Source organism: Petromyzon marinus, chromosome 57 (assembly GCF_048934315.1).
Source record: "Petromyzon marinus isolate PM22_M1 ecotype Great Lakes invasive population chromosome 57, UKy_Petmar_22M1.pri1.0, whole genome shotgun sequence".
NCBI classification, from domain to species: domain Eukaryota; kingdom Metazoa; phylum Chordata; class Hyperoartia; order Petromyzontiformes; family Petromyzontidae; genus Petromyzon; species Petromyzon marinus.
In genome coordinates this window covers 2826281-2852224 of record NC_133723.1, presented here as the reverse complement: position 1 = coordinate 2852224, position 25944 = coordinate 2826281, and the positions used below count along the sequence as shown (strand labels likewise).

Here is a 25944-nt window from a genome sequence, read left to right as displayed (position 1 = left end):
CGCAGTCGCAGAGAGCACCCTGGCCCACGCCTTTGTCAGCACTCGCTGTTGCAATTACAGGGACTCCTCTCCGAACGAGTTAGGTTGCAGAGGTCTGTTCGTAAGTCGATGTGTCCGTAAAGTTTAACTTTACTCCTGTCGATTCCAAACGTGTTGTACGGCATGGTCACTAAGCACGGGGAATGGCTTTAAAAGTTGTATAATCTCCTGTAGATGTAGAATCCACTGGTTCTTCACAATTCTGCAGATGTAGATGCCACCGCCGCCATCTATTGCGCGGCGGTTGAACTTTCGAATCTCGGTCCGAACAGGCAACTGGACGTAGGGACAGGTTTGTTTGTATCCCTGAACGGTCGTAAATCGAATATTCGTAAGTAGGGGAGTCCCCCCTGTATAAGCGACGCCATCCTTACTCGGCGGAGGGGGGGGGCGGTGGGGAGTGGTGGGGAGTGGTGGGGGTCTTTTGTGTTGATCGTCGCTTGTCGCTCGCGCACAACGAGGCTCCTGTGTCCCGCCTGCCTGCCCCACGCGCGCCGGCACAAAGCGGCGCGCCGTGCGGCTCCCTCCTGTACGGGTGCGTGGCCAGCGCGTGTTGGGGGGCCCCCCCGAGGGGCGGTCCGGCGGAAAGGCCACGGCACGGATAAAACACCTCGACAAAGTGCGCAGGGGCTTCGAAAAAAAAGGCCCCGCGCGCCATCCTGGACCATCGCGGCACGGCCCACGTGGCCCACGTGGCTCCTCCAGCTTCACGACAAACCCTGTGCACCCCCCCCCCATCAAAGCATGGACACAGAACAACGTTGCAATTCTCTGCCATCGTTTGCTCTCTCTCAAGGTCTCCCCCCCCGCCCCGTACCTCTCCCACCCTTCTCACTCCACTGACCACGGCAAAACCGCCACGTCCTATGCAGTCACCTCCAAATAATCTGGTTATCGCGGCCAGCATCGGCACCTGTCCTGGCTGAGCGGAGTTCCTCCGTGGCTGCTCCGGCAGCAGCAATCTGGAACCCTCTCTCTCCCACTGCGCACACGCAGCAGTCGCAATCTAAGTACCATCATCCACTCCCGCCCGTCCAGGCTCCCGCCCGTCCAGGCTCCCGCCCGTCCAGGCTCCCGCCCGTCCAGGCTCCCGCCCGTCCAGGCTCTCCGGCTTCCTCAACTTTTCAAGCTGCCCGACGAGGAACTTTGAGCTCTGGCCTTTGAGTTCTCGATCGAAAGAGAGCGTCCGAATCGCTAAATGTGCGCACTTCCACGATGTGTTTGTTATTATTTATTATTGTTCACGTAGTTGCATCGTACGCAACCCTGCCTGATGCGCAAACTCGGGGTGCGTGCACACATATCGAAATATTTTCACCAAAGTGACAGGTGCTCATACACATTGGGAGGATACCGCAACACTTCAGAGAAAACGCTCGCGTGTCCACGGGGCGCTGTGGTGAGCTATCCACAGAGCCGAGTCATTCAGGGCCATCAGGACGTTGCTCGGTCAGACAGGAAGTCACAGAGTCACTCACAGCCGAAACTGTATCACCGACTGCAGCAGCAACCCCACCAGGAAGAGTCCATTAGCACGGGGGACAGATGACATTAGTCCACACTCTCATCTGCTGCATGGAATGTCGATGTCGCACCTCCGATTTAGCAGGGTTAGCTACGTGCGGTGCGAAAATAAGTTCAAAATAGGCACACGTACGTGAAGGGAGTTTCGCAACGTTGTCATTTCCATAATAAGAGGTTTATATTTTTTTGGGTGACATCGCGTAAATATAAATGTGTCGTTAAACCCGCCACCACCCAACACACCCAATTAGTACGGGGGTTGTCACGTTAACAAAACGTGGCCAATTCGTTACTAGTTCAGCACTAACCGGTTGTGTTGGAGAGTAAACCCACAATATTTACAACCGAGTACAATTCAGGTTTAACCTGGACCATAACAAACGTGAACTTCGAGCGGCGCAGTGCTGTGCCCACGTTGTGCCCAAGTTGTGCCCAAGTTGTGCCCAAGTTGTGCCCACGTTGTGCCCACGTTGTACCCACGTTGTGCCCACGTTTTCGTGCCCACGTTTTCGTGCCCAAGTTGTGCCGAACTTCTTTTTCCCACAATGCCTCTCTTCGAGCCATGGCCTTCCTCAAAGACGCCGGCGATGGTGGCCTTCCTTCCACTTAGCTCTGTCCATGATATTACTCAAGAACTTGATAGGCTATGGGCGACATTCGTGCATGGGCAACGTTGGTTCATGGGCGACGTTGGTACATGGGTGACGTTGGTCCATGGGTGACGTTGGTCCATGGGTGACATTAGTCTAAGGGCAACGTTAGTTGATGGGTGCTGTAAGTCTATGGGCCACTTTAGTCTATGTGCCATGTCTACATTAACTCTCTTGTTTCCTTAATACATGTTCGAGAAGTATAAGTTGCCCTGATAAAATTCGACTTACAGTATTTTATTTTTGTACCGGCTATAATACATCTGTTACTCATCTCAAACGAGGTAAAAACTATTAGAAATAAAGTTGTGCAGCAGAGTTGTCGCATTTAAAAAAATAAGTTATTCGGTTCATAATGGCGTGGTCATTTTCAACTCTTGAGTCAGCAAGAATCATTCTTTTCACGTGACAGAGACTCGTTTCAAAAGTTAACGATTAAACGTCATTCGGGAAGATTTAAAGTTTCACAAAACATCATCGCCGTCATCATTCACGACCTATCCATTGCCGGATGAAGGCCCTCCCCCCCCCCCAAACCATCACCACCTCGCGAGGACCTGCGAAGCCACCATCCATCTGGTACCGGCACCTCCGATTAACACGGCGGGCGACAAACGCACTCATTTCACTTGCACGCAAGGCGCTTGCCACAAGTGAACCGCGCTACCTTGCTGATCTCTCAACACCGACTGGAGTGACTTCACTCGTCAAGGAGCGTAAACCATCACGCCAACTCCGCTCATCCTCGCCTTTGGCACGTCATCGAACAAAGACGGCGGTGATCATCGCATCGCGTGCTTTCAGGTGCGGCTTCTGCGGCCCTCTGGCACGCTCTTCCTTCCGATATTAAGAAGCCACTGGAGCTGTGCAATTTCAAATCATCACGATTGCAAACTCAATTTTTTGAGAACCGCTTTTTGTGTTCAGTTTGTCGGCCTTTGTCCGCATACTCCGATTAGCACGGGTTGGCTACGTAGGGTGCGAAAGAAGTTGAACACACGTACTGTACACAGAAGTGACACACGTGCCATGGTTCCCACCTCGGCTGTGGTTGTCTTCTCGGGCGTGTTCGCTCAAAAGTCTAACACCGCTCCTCCACTCCCTCGTGAGTCTCGACCATCATACGTCATCCCTCCCGGCCATAAAGTAAACTACTAAAACTATAAGCTATTTTTATTTTAACAGCGTAAGGCCCCACCGAGCTATATAGGTCTCTTTCAGCAGCGACGTGACAACAAATGATCGCCCAATGGAGTGGCTTATCCTCACATGCATGATTAAAAGACGCCAATTAAATATGGAGGGGGAAAACTGGAGGACCCGGAGAAAAATCCAGGCGACCATGGGGAGAGCAACAAAATATACACAGATCATCAGGGTTGGGATCGAACCCACGACCTCCTGCATACCAGGCGATGTAGTTTACATCTCACCACCATCGTACTCAAATAACTCCGACAATTACAATAACTCTGCTCATAGCACCACTAACTGGAATAATTCCACTCCTACCAACACTGACTGCAGCGACTTCACTCATAGCATCACTGTCTGGAGTAACTTCACTCATAGCAACACTGACTGTAGTAACTTCACTCATAGCAACACTGAGTGTACTAACTTCACTCATAGCAACACTGACTGTAGTAACTTCACTCATAGCAACACTGACTGTAGTAATTTGACTCATAGCAACACTGAGTGTAGTAACTTCACTCATAACTTCACTGAGTGGAGTAACTTCACTCATAGCACCACTGACAGTAGTGACTTCACTCATAGCAACACTGACTGTAGTAACTTCACTCATAGCAACACTGACTGTAGTAACTTCACTTACAGCAACACTGACTGTAGTAACTTCACTCATAGCAACACTGAGTGTACTAACTTCACTCATAGCAACACTGACTGTAGTAACTTCACTCATAGCAACACTGACTGTAGTAATTTGACTCATAGCAACACTGAGTGTAGTAACTTCACTCATAACTTCACTGAGTGGAGTAACTTCACTCATAGCACCACTGACAGTAGTGACTTCACTCATAGCAACACTGACTGTAGTAACTTCACTCATAGCAACACTGACTGTAGTAACTTCACTTACAGCAACACTGACTGTAGTAACTTCACTCATAGCAACAGTGACTGTAGTAACTTCACTCATAGCAACACTGACTGTAGTAACTTCATTCATAGCAACACTGAGTGGAGTAACTTCACTCATAGCAACACTGACTGTAATAACTTCATTCATAGCAACACTGACTGTAGAAACTTCACTCATAGCATCACTGACTGTAGTAACTTCACTCATAGCAACACTGACTGTAGTAACTTCACTCAGCAACACTGACTGTAGTAACTTCACTCACAGCAACACTGAGTGTAGTAACTTCACTCATAGCAACACTGAGTGGAGTAACTTCACTAATAGCAACACTGAGTGGAGTAACTTCACTCATAGCAACACTGAGTGGAGTAACTTCACTCATAGCAACACTGACTGTAGTAACTTCACTCATAGCAACACTGACTGTAGTAACTTCACTCATAGCATCACTGACTGTAGTAACTTCACTCATAGCAACACTGACTGTAGTAACTTCACTCAGCAATACTGAGTGTAGTAACTTCACTCATAGCAACACTGACTGTAGTTACTTCACTCATAGCAACACTGTCTGTAGTAACTTCACTCATAGCAACACTGACTGTAGTAACTTCACTCATAGCAACACTGACTGTAGTAACTTCACTCATAGCAACACTGACTGTAGTAACTTCACTCATAGCAACACTGACTGTAGTAACTTCACTCATAGCAACAGTGAGTGGAGTAACTTCACGCATAGCAACAGTGAGTGGAGTAACTTCACTCATAGCAACACTGACTGTAGTAACTTCACTCATAGCAACACTGACTGTAGTAACTTCACTCATAGCAACACTGACTGTAGTAACTTTACTCATAGCAACACTGACTGTAGTAACTTCACTCATAGCAACACTGAGTGGAGTAACTTCACTCATAGCAACACTGACTGTAGTAACTTCACTCATAGCAACACTGACTGTAGTAACTTCACTCATAGCAACACTGAGTGTAGTAACTGCACTCATAGCAACACTGACTGTAGTAACTTCACTCATAGTACCACTGCGTGGAGTAACTTTACTCATAGCAACACTGACTGTAGTAACTTCACTCATAGCAACACTGAGTGGAGTAACTTCACTCATAGCAACACTGACTATAGTAACTGCACTCATAGCAGCACTGACTGTAGTAACTTCACTCATAGCAAAACTGACTGTAGTAACTTCACTCATAGCAACAGAGTGTAGTAACTTCACTCATAGCAACACTGACTGTAGTAACTTCACTCATAGCAACACTGACTGTAGTAACGTCACTCGGCAACACTGACTGTAGTAACTTCACTCATAGCAACACTGACTGGAGTAACTTCACTCATAGCAACACTGAATGTAGTAACTTCACACATAGCAACACTGAGTGTAGTAACTTCACTCATAGCAACACTGACTGTAGTAACTTCACTCACAGCAACACTGACTGTAGTAACTTCACTCACAGCATCACTGACTGTAGTAACTTCACTTATAGAAAAAATAAGTGTAGTAACTTCACTCATAGCAACACTGAGTGTAGTAACTTCACTCATAGTACCACTGCGTGGAGTAACTTTACTCATAGCAACACTGACTGTAGTAACTTCACTCATACCAACTGAGTGGAGTAACTTCACTCATAGCAACACTGACTATAGAAACTGCACTCATAGCAGCACTGACTGTAGTAACTTCACTCATAGCAACACTGACTGTAGTAACTTCACTCATAGCAACACTGAGTGGAGTAACTTCACTCATAGCATCACTGTCTGTAGTAACTTCACTCATAGCAACACTGACTGTAGTAACTTAACTCATAGCAACACTGACTGGAGTAACTTCACTCATAGCAACACTGAATGTAGTAACTTCACACATAGCAACACTGAGTGTAGTAACTTCACTCATAGCAACACTGACTGTAGTAACTTCACTCACAGCAACACTGACTGTAGTAACTTCACTCACAGCATCACTGACTGTAGTAACTTCACTCATAGCAAAACTGAGTGTAGTAACTTCACTCATAGCAACACTGAGTGTAGTAACTTCACTCATAGCAACACTGACTGTAGTAACTTCACTCATAGCAACACTGAGTGAAGTAACCTTCTTTGGTTCTCTCGGTAAAGTCACGTAGAATAAGAATAAAATAATACATTGATAAAATAAAATAACACAATAATATTCTCACGACGTTTCGGACAGAACACAAGCGGCCTGCATCAGGTGAAGGGACGAGACTGTCTGGTAGGACAGCGCTGGAGTGAAAAGCCACGCTCAGATCACGACCTTTAAGCTGTGTGAGAAGAAACAAAGCGCCTTGACAAAGGAATTAGCATATAATTTTAGCATTGAAATGGCTGAGTGATTAGCTAATCACTCAGCCATTTCAATGCTATTCACTCAGCCATTTCAATGCTGAAAACATTATATGCTACTTCCGTTGTCAAGGCGCTTTGTTTCTTCTCACACAGCTTAAAGGCCGTGATCTGAGCGTGGCTTTTTCACTCCAGCGCTGTCCAACCAGACAGTCTTGTCCCTTCACCTGATAAAGGCCGCTTGTGTTGTGGCCGCAACGTCGTGAGAATATTATTGTGTTATTTTATTTTATCAATTTATTATTTTATTCTCAATGTACGTGACTTTACCGAAAGAACCAAAGAAGATGAATCCTTGCAGTCACGAAAGCTTTAAATCGAAATTTGAGTGAAGTAACTTCACTCATAGCAACACTAACTGTAGTAACTGCACTCATAGCAACACTGACTGTAGTAACTTCACTCATAGTACCACTGAGTGTAGTAACTTCACTCATAGCAACACTGAGTGGAGTAACTTCACTCATAGCATCACTGTCTGTAGTAACTTCACTCATAGCAACACTGACTGTAGTAACTTCACTCATAGCAACACTGACTGGAGTAACTTCACTCATAGCAACACTGAATGTAGTAACTTCACACATAGCAACACTGAGTGTAGTAACTTCACTCATAGCAACACTGACTGTAGTAACTTCACTCACAGCAACACTGACTGTAGTAACTTCACTCACAGCATCACTGACTGTAGTAACTTCACTCATAGCAAAACTGAGTGGAGTAACTTCACTCATAGCAACACTGAGTGTAGTAACTTCACTCAGCAACACTGACTGTAGTAACTTCACTCATAGCATCACTGACTGTAGTAACTTCACTAATCGCGACACTGAGTGTAGTAACTTCACTCATAGCAACACTGAGTGGAGTAACTTCACTCATAGCATCACTGTCTGTAGTAACTTCACTCATAGCAACACTACCTGGAGTAACTTCACTCATAGCAACACTGAATGTAGTAACTTCACACATAGCAACACTGAGTGTAGTAACTTCACTCATAGCAACACTGACTGTAGTAACTTCACTCACAGCAACACTGACTGTAGTAACTTCACTCACAGCATCACTGACTGTAGTAACTTCACTCATAGCAAAACTGAGTGTAGTAACTTCACTCATAGCAACACTGAGTGTAGTAACTTCACTCATAGCAACACTGACTGTAGTAACTTCACTCATAGCAACACTGAGTGAAGTAACCTTCTTTGGTTCTCTCGGTAAAGTCACGTAGAATGAGAATAAAATAATACATTGATAAAATAAAATAACACAATAATATTCTCACGACGTTTCAGACAGAACACAAGCGGCCTTCATCAGGTGAAGGGACGAGACTGTCTGGTACGACAGCGCTGGAGTGAAAAGCCACGCTCAGATCACGACCTTTAAGCTGTGTGAGAAGAAACAAAGCGCCTTGACAAGGAATTAGCATATAATTTTAGCATTGAAATGGCTGAGTGATTAGCTAATCACTCAGCCATTTCAATGCTATTCACTCAGCCATTTCAATGCTGAAAAAATTATATGCTAATTCCTTTGTCAAGGCGCTTTGTTTCTTCTCACACAGCTTAAAGGCCGTGATCTGAGCGTGGCTTTTTCACTCCAGCGCTGTCCTACCAGACAGTCTTGTCCCTTCACCTGATAAAGGCCGCTTGTGTTGTGGCCGCAACGTCGTGAGAATATTATTGTGTTATTTTATTTTATCAATTTATTATTTTATTCTCAATGTACGTGACTTTACCGAAAGAACCAAAGAAGATGAATCCTTGCAGTCACGAAAGCTTTAAATCGAAATTTGAGTGAAGTAACTTCACTCATAGCAACACTAACTGTAGTAACTGCACTCATAGCAACACTGACTGTAGTAACTTCACTCATAGCAACACTTACTGTAGTTACTTCACTCATAGCAACACTGACTGTAGTAACTTCACTCATAGCAACACTGACTGTAGTAACTTCACTCACAGCAACACTGACTGTAGTAACTTTACTCATAGCAACACTGAGTGTAGTAACTTCACTCATAGCAACACTAAGTGTAGTAACTTCACTCATAGCAACACTAAGTGTAGTAACTTCACTCATAGCAACACTGACTGTAGTAACTTCACTCATAGCAACACTGACTGTAGTAACTTCACTCACATCATCACTGACTGTAGTAACTTCACCCACAGCATCACTGAGTATAGTAACTTCACTCATAGCAACACTGACTGTAGTAACTTCACTCATAGCAACACTAAGTGGAGTAACTTCACTCATAGCAACACTGACTGTAGTAACTTCACTCATAGCAACACTGACTGTAGTAACTTTATTCACAGCAACACTGACTGTAGTAACTTCACTCATAGCAACACTGACTGTAGTAACTTCACTCATAGCAACACTGACTGTAATAAATTCACTCACAGCAACACTGACTGTAGTAACTTCACTCATAGCAACACTGACTGTAGTAACTTCACTCATAGCAACACTGACTGTAGTAACTTCACTCACAGCAACACTGACTGTAGTAACTTCACTCATAGCAACACTGACTGTAGTAACATCACTCATAGCAACACTGACTGTAGTAACTTCACTCACAGCATGACTTACTGTAGTAACTTCACTCATAGCAACACTGAGTGTAGTAACTTCACTCATAGCAACACTGACTGTAGTAACTTCACTCATAGCAACACTGACTGTAGTAGCTTCACTCATAGCAACACTGACTGTAGTAACTTCACTCACAGCATCACTGACTGTAGTAACTTCACTCACAGCAAAACTGAGTGTAGTAACTTCACTCATAGCAACACTGAGTGTAGTAACTTCACTCATAGCAACACTGAATGTAGTAACTTCACTCATAGCAACACTGAGTGTAGTAACTTCACTAATAGCAACACTGACTGTAGTAACTTCACTAATAGCAACACTGACTGTAGTAACTTCACTCATAGCAACACTGAGTGCAGTATCTGCACTCATAGCAACAATGACTCTAGTAACTTCACTCATAGTACCACTGCGTGGAGTAACTTCACTCATAGCAACACTGACTGTAGTAACTTCACTCATAGCAACATTGACTGTAGTAACTTCACTCACAGCATCACTGACTGTAGTAACTTCACTCGTAGCAACACTGACTGTAGTAACGTCACTCATAGCAACCCTGACTGTAGTAACTTCACTCATAGCAACACTGAGTGTAGTAACTTCACTCATAGCAACACTGACTGGAGTAAGTTCACGCATAGCAACACTGACTGTAGTAACTTCACTCATAGCAACAGTGTAGTAACTTCACTCATAGCAACACTGACTGTAGTAACTTCACTCACAGCAACACTGACTGTAGTAACTTCACTCATAGCAACACTGACTGTAGTAACTTCACTAATAGCAACACTGACTGTATAACTTCACTCATAGCAACACTGACTGTAGTAACTTCACTCGTAGCAACACTGTCTGTAGAAACTTCATTCATAGTACCACTAAGTGGAGTAACTTCACTCAAAGCAACACTGAGTGTAGTAACTTCACTCAAAGCAACACTGACTGTAGTAACTTCACTAATAGCAACACTGACTGTATAACTTCACTCATAGCAACACTGACTGTAGTAACTTCACTCATAGCAACACTGACTGTAGTAACTTCACTCACAGCAACACTGACTGTAGTAACTTCACTCATAGCAACACTGACTGTAGTAACTTCACTCATAGCAACACTTACTGTAGTAACTTCACTCACAGAATCACTAACTGTAGTAACTTTACTCATAGCAACACTGACTGTAGTAACTTCACTCATAGCAACACTGACTGTAGTAACTTCACTCATAGCAACACTGAGTGTAGTAACTTCACTCAGCAACACTGACTGTAGTAACTTCACTCATAGCAACACTAGTGTAGTAGCTTCACTCATAGCAACACTGACTGTAGTAACTTCACTCACAGCAACACTGAGTGTAGTAACTTCACTCATAGCAACACTGACTGTAGTAACTTCACTCACAGCAACACTGAGTGTAGTAACTTCACTCGTAGCAACACTGACTGTAGTAACTTCACTCATAGCAACACTGACTGTAGCAACTTCACTCATAGCAACACTGAGTGTAGTAACTGCACTCATAGCAACAATGACTCTAGTAACTTCACTCATAGTACCACTGCGTGGAGTAACTTCACTCATAGCAACACTGACTGTAGTAACTTCACTCATAGCAACACTGACTGGAGTAACTTCACTCATAGCAACACTGAGTGTAGTAACTTCACTCATAGCAACACTGTCTGTAGTAACTTCACTCATAGCAACACTGAGTGGAATAACTTCACTCATAGCAACACTGACTGTAGTAACTTCACTCATAGCAACACTGAGTGTAGTAACTTCACTCAGCAACACTGACTGTAGTAACTTCACTCATAGCAACACTAGTGTAGTAGCTTCACTCATAGCAACACTAGTGTAGTAGCTTCACTCATAGCAACACTGACTGTAGTAACTTCACTCACAGCAACACTGAGTGTAGTAACTTCACTCATAGCAACACTGAGTGTAGTAACTTCACTCACAGCAACACTGAGTGTAGTAACTTCACTCGTAGCAACACTGACTGTAGTAACTTCACTCATAGCAACACTGACTGTAGTAACTTCACTCATAGCAACACTGAGTGTAGTAACTGCACTCATAGCAACAATGACTCTAGTAACTTCACTCATAGTACCACTGCGTGGAGTAACTTCACTCATAGCAACACTGACTGTAGTAACTTCACTCATAGCAACACTGACTGGAGTAACTTCACTCATAGCAACACTGAGTGTAGTAACTTCACTCATAGCAACACTGTCTGTAGTAACTTCACTCATAGCAACACTGAGTGGAATAACTTCACTCATAGCATCACTGTCTGTAGTAACTTCACTCATAGCAACACTGAGTGTAGTAACTTCACTCATAGCAACACTGAGTGTAGTAACTTCACTCATAGCAACACTGACTGCATAACTTCATTCATAGCAACACTGACTGTAGTAACTTCACTCATAGCAACACTGACTGTAGTAACTTCACTCACAGCAACACTGAGTGTAGTAACTTCACTCATAGCAACACTAAGTGTAGTAACTTCACTCATAGCAACACTGACTGTAGTAACTTCACTCATAGCAACACTGACTGTAGTAACTTCACTCACAGCAACACTGAGTGTAGTAACTTCACTCATAGCAACATTGACTGTAGTAACTTCACTCATAGCAACACTGACTGTAGTAACTTCACTCATAGCAACACTGAGTGTAGTAACTTCACTCATAGCAACACTGACTGTAGTAACTTCACTCATAGCAACACTGACTGTAGTAACTTCACTCACAGCAACACTGAGTGTAGTAACTTCACTCATAGCAACACTGACTGTAGTAACTTCACTCATAGCAACACTGAGTGTAGTAACTTCACTCATAGCAACACTGACTGTAGTAACTTCACTCATAGCAACACTGAGTGTAGTAACTTCACTCACAGCAACACTGAGTGTAGTAACTTCACTCATAGCAACACTGACTGTAGTAACTTCACTCATAGCAACACTGACTGTAGTAACTTCACTCACAGCATCACTGACTGTAGTAACTTCACTCACAGCAACACTGACTGTAGTAACTTCACTCACAGCAACACTGAGTGTAGTAACTTCACTCATAGCAACACTGACTGTAGTAACTTCACTCATAGCAACACTGAGTGTAGTAACTTCACTCATAGCAACACTGACTGTAGTAACTTCACTCATAGCAACACTGACTGTAGTAACTTCACTCACAGCAACACTGAGTGTAGTAACTTCACTCATAGCAACACTGACTGTAGTAACTTCACTCATAGCAACACTGACTGTAGTAACTTCACTCACAGCAACACTGAGTGTAGTAACTTCACTCATAGCAACACTGACTGTAGTAACTTCACTCATAGCAACACTGACTGTAGTAACTTCACTCACAGCATCACTGACTGTAGTAACTTCACTCACAGCAACACTGACTGTAGTAACTTCACTCACAGCAACACTGAGTGTAGTAACTTCACTCATAGCAACACTGACTGTAGTAACTTCACTCATAGCAACACTGTCTGTAGTAACTTCATTCATAGTACCACTAAGTGGAGTAACTTCACTCATAGCAACACTTACTGTAGTAACTTCACTCACAGCAACACTGAGTGTAGTAACATCACTCATAGCAACACTGACTGTAGTAACTTCACTCACAGCAACACTGAGTGTAGTAACTTCACTCATAGCAACACTGACTGTAGTAACTTCACTCATAGCAACACTGAGTGTAGTAACTGCACTCATAGCAACAATGACTCTAGTAACTTCACTCATAGTACCACTGCGTGGAGTAACTTCACTCATAGCAACACTGACTGTAGTAACTTCACTCATAGCAACACTGACTGTAGTAACTTCACTCATAGCAACACTGAGTGTAGTAACTTCACTCATAGCAACACTGTCTGTAGTAACTTCACTCATAGCAACACTGAGTGGAGTAACTTCACTCATAGCATCACTGTCTGTAGTAACTTCACTCATAGCAACACTGAGTGTAGTAACTTCACTCATAGCAACACTGAGTGTAGTAACTTCACTCATAGCAACACTGACTGCATAACTTCACTCATAGCAACACTGACTGTAGTAAATTCACTCATAGCAACACTGACTGTAGTAACTTCACTCATAGCAACACTGACTGTAGTAACTTCACTCATAGCAACACTGCCTGTAGTAACTTCACTCACAGCATCACTAACTGTAGTAACTTCACTCATAGCAACACTGAGTGTAGTAACTTCACTCATAGCAACACTGACTGTAGTAACTTCACTCATAGCAACACTGACTGTAGTAACTTCACTCATAGCAACACTGTCTGTAGTAACTTCATTCATAGTACCACTAAGTGGAGTAACTTCACTCATAGCAACACTGACTGTAGTAACTTCACTCATAGCAACACTGAGTGGAGTAACTTCACTCATACCAACACTGACTGTAGTAACTTCATTCATAGTACCACTAAGTGGAGTAACTTCACTCATAGCAACACTGACTGTAGTAACTTCACTCGTAGCAACACTGTCTGTAGAAACTTCATTCATAGTACCACTAAGTGGAGTAACTTCACTCATAGCAACACTGACTGTAGTAACTTCACTCAAAGCAACACTGACTGTAGTAACTTCACTCATAGCAACACTGTCTGTAGTAACTTCACTCAAAGCAACACTGACTGTAGTAACTTCACTCACAGCATCACTGACTGTAGTAACTTCACTCATAGCAACACTGTCTGTAGTAACTTCATTCATAGTACCACTAAGTGGAGTAACTTCACTCATAGCAACACTGACTGTAGTAACTTCACTCAAAGCAACACTGACTGTAGTAACTTCACTCATAGCAACACTGTCTGTAGTAACTTCACTCATAGCAACACTGACTGTAGTAACTTCACTCATAGCAACACTGAGTGTAGTAACTTCACTCAGCAACACTGACTGTGGTAACTTCACTCATAGCAACACTAGTGTAGTACCTTCATTCATAGCAACACTGACTGTAGTAACTTCACTCATAGCACCACTGAGTGTAGTACCATCACTCATAGCAACACTGACTGCAGTAACTTCACTCAGAAGTAACTCCGTAGGTAACTTCACTCCATGCATCAACTCTCAGACTCCAGAGAACCAAATATTGTTACTACCCCCATCATCAGCACACTACCCACAGCATCACCACTCCCACCATCACCTCCATCACTACCTACATCACCCCCCCCACCCCAACATCACTTCCATTGACACCTCCATCACCGCTCCCATCACAACACGCGTCACTTCCCGACAACTCTACCACAGTCACCATCACCACCCAACCTGAATCACCATCACAACCCAACCTGAATCACCATCACCACCCAACCTGAATCACCATCACCACCCAACCTGAATCACCATCACCACCCAACCTGAATCACAATCACCACTCAACCTGAATCACCATCACCACTCAACCTGAATCACCATCACCACCCAACCTGAATCACCATCACCACCCAACCTGAATCACCATCACCACCCAACCTGAATCACCATCACCACTCAACCTGAAACACCATCACCACTGAATCTGAATCACCATCACCACTCAACCTGAATCACCATCACCACCCAACCTGAATCAACCATCACCGCCCAACCTGAATCACCATCACCACCCAACCTGAATCACCATCACCACTCAACCTGAATCACCATCACCACCCAACCTGAATCACCATCACCACTCAACCTGAATCATCATCACCACTCAACCTGAATCACCATCACCACCCAACCTGAATCACCATCACCACTCAACCTGAATCACCATCACCACTCAACCTGAATCACCAGCACCACCCAACCTGAATCACCATCACCACTCAACCTGAATCACCATCACCACCCAACCTGAATCAACCATCACCGCCCAACCTGAATCACCATCACCACCCAACCTGAATCACCATCACCACTCAACCTGAATCACCATCACCACCCAACCTGAATCACCATCACCACTCAACCTGAATCATCATCACCACTCAACCTGAATCACCATCACCACCCAACCTGAATCACCATCACCACTCAACCTGAATCACCATCACCACTCAACCTGAATCACCAGCACCACCCAACCTGAATCACCATCACCACTCAACCTGAATCACCATCACCACTCAACCTGAATCACCATCACCACCCAACCTGAATCATTATCACCACCCAAGCTGAATCACCATCACCAACAGCAGCCGCCATTCGCCACTAAGTGGCGCTTGTGCCAGGCTAGGTGCACTCCCGAAGCCACTAACATCACAACTTCCATAATCACCATCACCCCAACAACACCTCCCCATCACAACTACATCACACCCCCATCAGCAACTCCCTTCACCACCATCACCTCCCCCATCACCACCATCACCTCCCCCATCCTTGCCGTCACCACCTCCCCCATCACCACCATCACCACCCCCATCACCACCACCCCCATCACCACCTCCCCCATCACCACCTCCCCCATCACCACCTCCCCCATCACCATCACCTCCCCCATCATCACCACCTCTCCCATCATCACCTCCCCCATCACCACCTCCCCCATCACCATCACCTCCCCCATCATCACCACCTCCCCCATCAACACCTCCCCCATCACCACCATCACCTCCCCCATCACCACCACCTCCCCCATCACCACCACCACCTCCCCCATCACCTCCCCCATCACCACCTCCCCCATCACCACCACCTCCCCCATCACCATCATCACCTCCCCCATCACCACCACCACCTCCCCCATCACCTCCCCCATCACCACCTCCCCCATCACCACCTCCCCCATCACCACCTCCCCCATCACCACCTCCCCCAGCACCACCTCCCCCATCACCACCTCCCCCATCACCACCTCCCCCATCACCACCTCCCCCATCACCACCTCCCCCATCACCATCCTCCCCCATCACCACCTCCCCCATCACCACCATCACCTCCCCCATCATCACCATCACCTCCCCCATCATCACCATCACCTCCCCCATCACCACCACCTCCACCATCACCACCTCCCCCATCACCTCCCCCATCACCATCACCTCCCCCATCACCATCACCTCCTCCATCACCACCACCCCCATCATCACCTCCCCCATCACCATCCTCCGGCGCCTCACCGCAAACTTCTCGCCCTCCGCGCCGCCTTTCTTCACCCGGGTGGGAAATCCGCGCGCTTCCTCTTGCACCGAACTCGCGCCTTGTTGCTGCTGCTGCTGTTGTTGTCGTCCGTCTGTTTATCTCTCTTCTTTCATAACTTCTTCTCGATGCTGATTTCTAAATGTTCTGGCTGCGCGGAAGTGCGCGCACGGCACACGCGCGCGCGCGCGCGGAGGTCACGGGGGACGAGAGCCGCTTCACCTCTCCCGCCGGGGGGAGGCGCTGCACCGCGCGGAGGGATACACGCGGCGCGCAGGTGAAGGAGACGATCCCTTCCCCCCGCCCCCTTCCCCCCGCCCCTCTTCCCCCCGCCCCCTTCCCCCCGCCCCTCTTCCCCCCGCCCCCTTTCCCCCCGCCCCCTTCCCCCCGCCCCCTGCCTCCCGCCCCCCCTCCCCCCTCCAAAGACAAAGATCTCCTGTGTAGCCTCAACAGACTGTTGGGGCAAGTGCTGACAGCGAGCAGCACCTGTGAAGGTCGACACGGCACACGAGGGGGTGGGGTGGCCGGCACCACGCCCGGCCGCCTTTGTCTCCCCGGTGGCGATGTTTTAATACACATCGCCCGGGTACTCGTTTGACGCTGAGTCGACCTAGGGGAGGCCCAGGACCGGGTCAGATAATCCGTCACCGGCGTCGGTGGCCGTGAGCGGGAGTCGAACTCGGGTCGCCGGGTTCGTAACGCAACGCGCTGACCGCTAGCACCACCGCTCCCCCACAGCCCCGCCCCTTCCCCCACAGCCCCGCCCCCCTTCCCCCACAGCCCCGCCCCCTTCCCCCACAGCCCCCGCCCCCTTCCCGCGGTCACGTGCCACAGCACAAAATCCCACGTTCCATCAGCGATCGGTCCCTCGAAGATGTTCATTGGTTCTACGAACACTTCCCGAAATTGACATCGTTTATCGAACAAAGGAAAAACACTCCAGCGCTGTCCTACCAGACAGTCTCGTCCCTTCACCTGATGAAGGCCGCTTGTGTTGTGGCCGAAACGTCGTGAGAATATTATTGTGTTATTTTATTTTATCAATTTATTACTTTATTCTCATTCTACGTGACTTTACCGAAAGAACCAAAGAAGAAAAAAAGGAAAAACAATTAAGGGTAGTGTCTCATGCAGCCGTCTATGGCTGCGGGGTTTGATCGTACATTTTAAGGATATCGTTTGTTGTTGGATTTGAATCACAGTTCCTATGATCACTGTTACATAGCTTTTGTGGCTTTATTTTGGTGATTTCGAAAACTTTTTTGGTTTGGCCATGTTTTTGTTTATTGTAGTACGGAGTTAGACTGATGGCCTTAATCTTAGTTGTCTTGTGGTTGTTGTTGTTTGACTTGCATCCCACTGGGATTTTTGCACACAGTGTTGGTGTACGGTGCTATTTCAGGAATATTTTGATGTTTTGTTCCTGAAATTTCTGTTTGCACAGTCACGTAGTCACTTTAAGATGTTTTCTTGTTCATGTTTTTGTTTTTTGTTTGTTGCGGTTGCACCCGATTCAAGAGCAGAATGGCTCACAGGGCTATACCAAATAAATGGAACTATGAACGAACTTGCATCCCACTGGGATTTTTCCACACAGCGTTGAAATGCGGTGTTTTTTTCTGGAAGACTTTGCTGTATTTTTCCAGGATTTTTCCTGTTGCGCGAAGTCACTTTAAGATGTTTTTCTTGTTCATGTTTTTGTTTTGTTGCGGTTGCGCCCGAGTCAAGAGCCGCGTGGCTCACAGGGCTATACCTAGTAAATATAAACGGCAAAGTTGTAAATGTGTTGTCTGTTCAAATTGTTTAGCGTACTTCCCGACATGCAACAAACTTGAAATTTGCCATGTGGGTACTTTCCAGACTATCCACCATGCAAACATAAACATACACGGGTTTTTGGGGGGAGGGGAGCTCAATAATGCATATTTTTTTTGCACGGCAAGTGAGCTGTGACGTCAAATCTGTCACGTGACCCGCGCATGTGGAAGCGTAACGCATTGTAGTGTAGCGGTTTGCGCGCCGCGCTACGAACCCGGCGACCCGAGTTCGATTCCCGCTCATGGTCACCACCGGTGACGATTATTTTTACCGGTCCTGGGCCTCCCCTAGGTCGACTCAGCCTCAAACGAGTAACTGCTCTGCTGTGTGAACATCGTCACTGGGGAGACAAAGGCAGCGGGCGTGGTGAATCCACGTCCCGGGCGAAGCCGGGTAGTACAGCTCGTACCTAATAAATTAAACTGACAAACTGAACAAACATGTTGAAGGCTTAATTTGTTGCAAGACAATCGGAAGTTGACCTTTTCTCACCCGAAAAGCATAGCGTATATGTAAACACGCAATTTTTTTTATTAATTAACGTAATAAGGACATATGAAAGTATTAATAGAAACATTGATAAATAAATAATAAATTCGCGCCTACAGAGGTGCACAGGTAGGGCATCAAATAAAAGTTATTACCTTAGGCTAAAAATATGGCTTAAGGGGTTTGAGTGGGAATGTTCTTATCTTCCGTTACATTCGCTTTAGGGGTCATGGTTATTGATCTTGTTTCACTTTTAAGTAACAAAAACCACGAAGCATTCAAGAGAGCTGTTTCCATAAGCAACGCACCATAAAAAAAGATTTGAAAAGCTTAGCCAGCAGCCAGTCGTCCTCAAAACGCTCGTAAAAGAGCGCCTCGCTGGTCACCCCGTGGTGCCCTTATAAAACTCAACGTTTAACCTACTCACGCCGGCTTGTGCCCGCCCTCACAGTCGGGCAATATTGTGCGGAATACACCACGTGGTGCCGCCGTTGTTGACCCTGGCCATTGACCGGGCAACCCAACGTTCCTACCAGCTCCCTCCGCAGGAATGTTTTGTATATGTGTGTACTAGCGGGAAGTACCCGGCGTTACCCGGGAGAAAAACATATTTAAAAACTTCTAAAAACTTAAAAACATAACATATACAAATGAAAATAAAACTTTTTTATAATTACATCATTGATTAAAATAAAAATAAAACCCAACGCGCAGTGGAAATAAAAACTTACGCTCGCGCGCCAAGATTCGATTCTTTAAATCGAGCAAAGGAATCGAAGGTTGAATATTTTCAAGTGAAATTTATGCTAAATTTCAGCTTTCCAACGCCTCCTTTTTAATACGTGTTTTCTCCTACAACATCAGAGTGCAGCGCCACATTAAATACGCACTACAATGACAATAGTTTAAAGTTATTTGAAGCATGTTTTATTTTCAAAATGGAAATATGTTTTTTTTTTGGGGGGGGGGACAGAGCTTTGTGGCGTCATATTTTAGGGGGGTCTGACGTTTTTGTGACGCCGTGTGACCAGGGGGGGAGGGGGAGTCAAAAATCGGCCAAAATCGCGTGACGTCATTTATGGACGGCCCCTATGCTAAACATTTTGAACAGACACACATTCACAAATTTCCCTTTTATATATGTAGATAATTTAGGAACAGTACAAATAATAGGTTATTAATTAGTTAGTTACCCAGGAAAGTCACAGTCGTAAAACTTTTGCAAGAGGGTCCTGCTGCTGCTGCTGCTACATTTGCCTATTTTGCTTGTAAGATGCTGTAAGCCGATAGGTGATGATGATGAGTTGTACACTATAACGTGCGAGAGAAAACCAGAGCAACCCACCTTGAAGTGAATCGTCAAAGGGATGTACTGTAAATACGGGTTATGTATATGTGTGTATATATGTATGTATGTCAAACTTCTTTCGCACCGTATGCAAGCCAACCGCGCTAATCGGAGGTGCGGGGAAGGACGACAAACTAAAAGCCAAAAGCAGTTCTAAAGAAATTAGTTTGTCAATCTATATGCTGATGATGCTGATGATGATTTAAAAGTGCACAGCTTCCAGTGGCTTCCTAATATCGCAAGGAAGAGCGTTCCAGACGGCCGCAGAAGCGCATCTGAAAGCGGGTGAGAAAGTTACAACAACAAACAATACAAAAACACGATAGGCGTGCAAAGTATAAGAAAGGTAAGCAAAGCACTAACTAAAATGAAACTAAACTACCGTATTTTTTTATTTTACAACGTAAATCCCACTAAGCGATTCGTTTCTTTTTCAGAAGCGAACTGGCGCTATGGTGGCTAGGAGCCAGCACAGAGACACAGAGAGAGACACACCCATGGGACAGAGTGAAACAATGCTTCTGTGTCGAAGCCTTAAATAGAGGGGGAGGGAGGGGGGGGTTGGAGACAGAACAAAGGAATACAAAATTAGATGGACTGGGAGCCACCGTACATGCAGAAGTCAGATTAGCATGCCCACAGGGACTGTGGAGAGAAACAAGCCACATACACGTAGACACAGAGGCACAAACACAGGTAGAGACAACACAGAGACACAAACTTAAGTTAAGTGTGACATTTGAGAGAGAGACACGACACATACACGGAGACAAACAGAGACAACGCAAAGACACATACTTCATACCTCCCCGTAGAGGTGGTTCAACTTGATTTGGTGCTTTTGTGACTGCAGGAATTACTCTTTGGTTTTTTCGGTAAAGTCACGTAGAAATAAGAAATAATAATAAAATTACATAATAGCATACGACGTTTCGATTGCAACGCAAGCAATCGACACAGAAGCATTGTTTCACTCTGTCCCATGTGTGTGCTTCTCTCTCTGTGTGTCTCTGTGCTGGCTCTCTCTGCTTGGATGTCTGTATATGTGTCTGTGATCTGTACTCTATCACTCTTAACCTATAATTTAGCAATCTTTGAAATAACGTAATCAGCCAGACCATGCGTTAATTGTGTTTTGACCGACCCTCTGTACTGCATTATATTGTTTCCAAATTTTACTAAATCTTGTTCAATTTGATGTGCTTCTCCATCTCTCTGTGTTTCCTCTCTCTCTTAAATTTAGCTCTTCTATACCTGATGATGATTGCTTGCGTTGCAATCGAAACGTATGCTATTATGTAATTTTATTTTATTATTATTTCTTATTTCTACGTGACTTTACCGAAAAAACCAAAGAGTAATTCCTGCAGTCACAAGAGCACCAAATCAAGTTATATTGATGCAGTTTATACTTAGTTCTTTCACATCGTCTTATTGTATGATAGTTTGGTAGTTACAGTTCTTTAGCATCAATATACTAAATGCCTCTGTTGATATGTAAACTCTGACTTTAACATAGCTACTTCCGTGACCAGTTACATGCTAATCCCTCACATTAACATCATGCTAATCCCCCAGTTACATGCTAATTTCTGACTTTAACACCCTGCTAATCCAACACTTTAACACAGCTACTTCAACGCTAAATTCTTCTGTTGATATGTAAACTCCTTTGTTAAGGCGCTCTGCTCCTCCCACCCAGCTTAAAAGAAGCTGCGAAGCTTAGCAGTGTTCATTGAAGCGCTGTCGTCCCGACAGTTCTGTTCTTTCACCTGAAGAAGAATACTTGTGTTGTGGCCGAAACGTCGTGGGTATTTTATTACGTTTTATTTTTATTATTTTATTTCCATTCTACGTGACTTTACTGAAAGAACCAAGAAGATGAATCCCTGCAGTCACGAAAGCTTTAAATCGAAATTTAACTAGTATATATGGAGACAAGGCGAAAAACACGTACCCGCTCTCCAGGGGAAGATGAAGACGACGCAGCAGCCCCGGGGTTGGCGGCCCCGGAGGAGGGAGGAGACGCACCTCTGGTTGAACAGCAAGCCGGCCGGCTGATTTGACGGCTCACTACCGTCGGGGGAGGGCGCTCCGGGCGGCGCACTCCCGCCTGGCTCAGCTTCTCCACGCGGCCGCAACTATCTTAGACGAGATTCACCACGCCTGCCCGTTTTAAAATAATTCTCCGCTGCTGGAGGCGACTGGGCCGCCTTCCAGCAGCGCTTCCTCACCAATTGCGAGATGGCGGGGTGGACAGAGATGGAGTCGCTACGGGCCCTTCCTGCAGCCCTTGACGACGACGCCCTGGCTGCCCTGGTAACCATCCCGCCAGCTGATCGCTCTACTCTGCACCAGGCAATGCAACAGACGGCAGCGATTTATGGGCCGCCGTCCGACACCCGACACCGCTTCGCCGCACGGAGGCGCGGGGACTCCGAGTCACCCCTCGCCTTCCGTAGCGTGCTGTTGGCGTTGGCCAAGGCGGCCTACCCCCGGATGGAGGTGGAGGGCATCGATGCCCTTGTCATGGAGAAGCTGCTGGCTTTGACGCAGGAGTTCCAGGTGGTCGTCCACGCCGTCGACGACAGCGACCTCTGCTCCCTGCAGGTAGCCAGAAGCATACAAGCCCACTTGCTCCTACAGCGGGAGATGGGCCTGGTGGCGTGTGCTGCTCCCGGCGAGGGGCGCAGTATGCCGGAGGAGCCGGAGCATGCCCTGGCCTTTGCTTCCACCCCGGAGAGGGGATGGAGGAGGGACGACCAGCCGCGCCGGGACGGTGCTCACCCGCGGAGGAAGACGTCGCCTCGCCCGGAGCGGGGCCTCGTGACATGTTACAACTGTGGCCTCCAGGGCTGCTGGGCACCTCGACGACGCTCCTCCGGGCCCCAGCTGTCGTCCGCCCAACCATCCTCCTCTTCGCGGCAACCTGAGGCATGTCGCGACACCGTACACACTCAGCCCCTGGTTCCACCTCGTGCATCTCATCGCGCCGGTTCGGGGTCGGGTCGTGCGTCGGTTCGGGGGGGAGGGGATTGTGTTCGTGATGACTGGCCACTCGGACCGGGTCAGTGGTCAGAGTTGGCCCACAGGGTGGTCGCCGTGACCGCAGGGTCGTCGGTCGTTGTGGGATCCATCGAGGGAGTTGAGTTCCGTATGCTCGTCGACACTGGTGCGTCAGCGACCATTATTTCCGAGCTCATCTTTAATATACTACCGGACAAATGCCGTTCTCTGCGCCCCTTCGAAGCGCCGTGCTTTGTCGCCAACGGGGGTTCATTGGGTATTGTCGGCCAAATCACCGCTCAAATTTGTGTTGGCGATGTTCAATTGTCAGGGCCGATCCTGGTCTCGTCGTCCCTCACCGTTCCATGCTTGCTGGGGACCGATTTCTTAGGAAAAATGCCGATAAATTTTTAATTGACCAAGGGTGCATCGAATTGCCATCTGACCGTCGTTTGGCGTTCCTACCATCTTCCACTCGGTTATGTACGGCCAACGCCACGGTGCAGGCACTTGCATCCAAAACGGTCTGAATCCCCCCGGGCGCGCAAATGTTAGTTCCCCTACGTTTGCGCAAGCCACTTGATCTGGCAGCGACGGCCGGAGGGATCCTGTTAGGCCCCTCTAACATGGCTGTATGGGGATTGGAACTCGTGGGTGCGCAGACCCTCGTGTCCGCCGACAGGAAACCATTTTTCCAGGTCCTGAATGCTGGGTTGAAGACGTCGGTCGTTTCGCAGGGCACGGTTCTTGCTCAAGCGTCACCCGCGCTTCATGGTGCTTGTGTCGTGGGAAGCGTTGAGGCCGGGTCGCGTCTGACACCGCGTTCTAGACCAGATGCCCGATGGCTGGATTCTCTATGCTTGGGCGCTGCGGACTTGTCCGAATCCCAGCGTGTTAAATTAAAGTCACTTTTACGGGAGTTCGCTGATGTCTTTAGCACCCGTAAATTCGATATTGGTTGTACCACGCTGTTAAGTCATCATATTGACACAGGGGGCGCCGCTCCCATCCGCCAAAACCCTTACAGGCCGAGTCCTGCAGAAAAAGAGCAAGTCCGGCTGGCTGTTGATGAGATGTTCGCCGCCGATATTATTTCGCCGTCCACTAGTCCATGGGGAGCGCCTATTTTTCTCGTTAAGAAACACAATGGCAGCTTGCACTTCCGTGGTTGATTTTTGGAGGCTCAACAAAATTTCGGTCGCTGATGCATACCCTCTCCCACGGATGGACGACTCCCTGGACGCCCTAGCGGGCACCCAGTACTTTTCTACATTCGACCTTCTGTCAGGGTTTTGGCATTTGCCATTGGACGATGCTTCTAGGCCCAAGACGGCTTTCCGTACGCTGCAGGGCCTTTTTTAATTCAATCGGGTCCCGATGGGACTCCATTCCGCACCGGCGACATTCCAACGATTGATGGAGCTAGTTCGAGCGGGGCTCAAGTGGGACTCATGTCTCATTTACCTTGATTACATCATCGACTTTAGCCGCACGTTCGACGAACATCTCGATCGTTTGCGTGCTGTTTTTGCCAAGATGCGGGCTGCCAATCTCAAATTTAAGCCCCAAAAATGTCACCTGCTGCAGAAATCCGTGCGGTATCTCTGGCATATTTTCAGCAAGCCCGGCATTACTACGGACCCCGAGAAAACGGCATGCGTTCGGACTTAGCCTACTCCTACGTTGGTGGGGGAGGTGTGACGCTTCATTGGCTTCGCATCCTACTACCGGTGCTTTGTAGCCGGATTCGCTACCATTGCGAAACCCCTCCACGCGCTGATGGCCAAAGGTCAGAAGTTCCATTGGCGGGAGGAGGAGGCCTCGTTTATCACGCTTCGGAAGGCCTTAGTTGACGGCCCTTCTCTCCGTGATACAGACGCGAGCAACACCGGCATTGGCGCGGTCTTGTCACAGGTCGTCAACGGGGTGGAGTGTGTTATCGCGTATGGTAGCAGGGTACTTTCCCCGGCCGAACAACGCTTCTGCATCATGCGCCGCGAACTCCTGGCAATTGTGGTCTTTGTTCGGCTGTACTGTCCATATTTATATGGCAGGCACTTCACGGTCCGCTTGGACCACGCTGCGCTGCAATGTGCTGTGGGTTGATCAGCCATCCGGCCAACTGTCACGATGGCTTGAGGTCCTCCAGGACTTCTCATTTACAGTTTCGTACAGGAAGGGTACCCAGCACTCCAATGTTGATGCCCTGTCTCGGTTGCCGCTGCGCGCCGACTGTACTTGCCTTTCTGTCTCTGGACGCTGTAAGCAGCCTGTAAACGTCAGCTGTGGTGGCCTCCTCGGAGTTGACGGACAGTCCTGTGGCACGTGACGCCGTCCTTAATCTTCACCTTGCTGAATGGGGACGTCTCCAGATGGAGGACGCTTCCCTGGTCAAGATGCACCGCCGCGTCGTGCACTCTGATGGGGATGAAGGCCGTAGGGGCTTGGCCCCGGTGGTCCTGCGGGATGGCCTATTAATGTGCTGGGATGAGGGTGCACGCCGTTATGCTGTAGTAGTGCCCACAGCCCTGCGAGGGAGGGTTGTGTGGGCCGTGCATGAAAAACTTCTGCACTTGGGCATGCACAAAACCCTCACCACAATCCAGCGTGACTTTTTATGACCGGGTATGGCTAGGGATGTGGCTGACCTGCTGAGAGGTTGCGTGCAGTGTGCACGGTGGAATCAACCGGC

At 47.1% G+C, this 25944-nt stretch overlaps 1 protein-coding gene across 1 annotated transcript in view; it reads right to left on the bottom strand.

The window, feature by feature from the left end:
* Positions 1-16866, bottom strand: part of LOC116954916 (semaphorin-4C-like) — a 55380-nt gene extending 38514 nt beyond the window's left edge. Inside the window, exon 1 of the mRNA XM_076052645.1 lies at positions 16573-16866. The gene's annotated coding sequence lies outside the window, so the exon portion shown is untranslated. The remainder of the gene's footprint in view (positions 1-16572) is intronic.
* Between the last annotated feature and the right edge of the window lie 9078 nt (positions 16867-25944).